Source organism: Arachis duranensis, chromosome 9 (assembly GCF_000817695.3).
Source record: "Arachis duranensis cultivar V14167 chromosome 9, aradu.V14167.gnm2.J7QH, whole genome shotgun sequence".
NCBI lineage: Eukaryota > Viridiplantae > Streptophyta > Magnoliopsida > Fabales > Fabaceae > Arachis > Arachis duranensis.
The window spans coordinates 71,193,579-71,193,843 of NC_029780.3; positions in this window are offsets into that span (position 1 = coordinate 71,193,579).

Consider the following 265-nt stretch of genomic DNA (forward strand, 5'->3'; position numbering starts at 1 on the left):
TTTTCCATTGAGCTCCTTCCACACATATGTCCATTAGGACTTGGTCCAACCTTTGATTAAAGTTGACCCTTCTAGTGTAAGGTCGTACATCTCCTTGCATCATGGGCAAGTGGAACGCCAACCTCACATTCTCCGGACTAAAATTTAAGTATTTCCCCCGAACCATTGTGAGATAATTCTTTGGATTCGGGTTCATACTTTGATCATGGTTCCTAGTGATCCATGCATTGGCATAGAACTCTTGAACCATTAAGATTCCGACTTT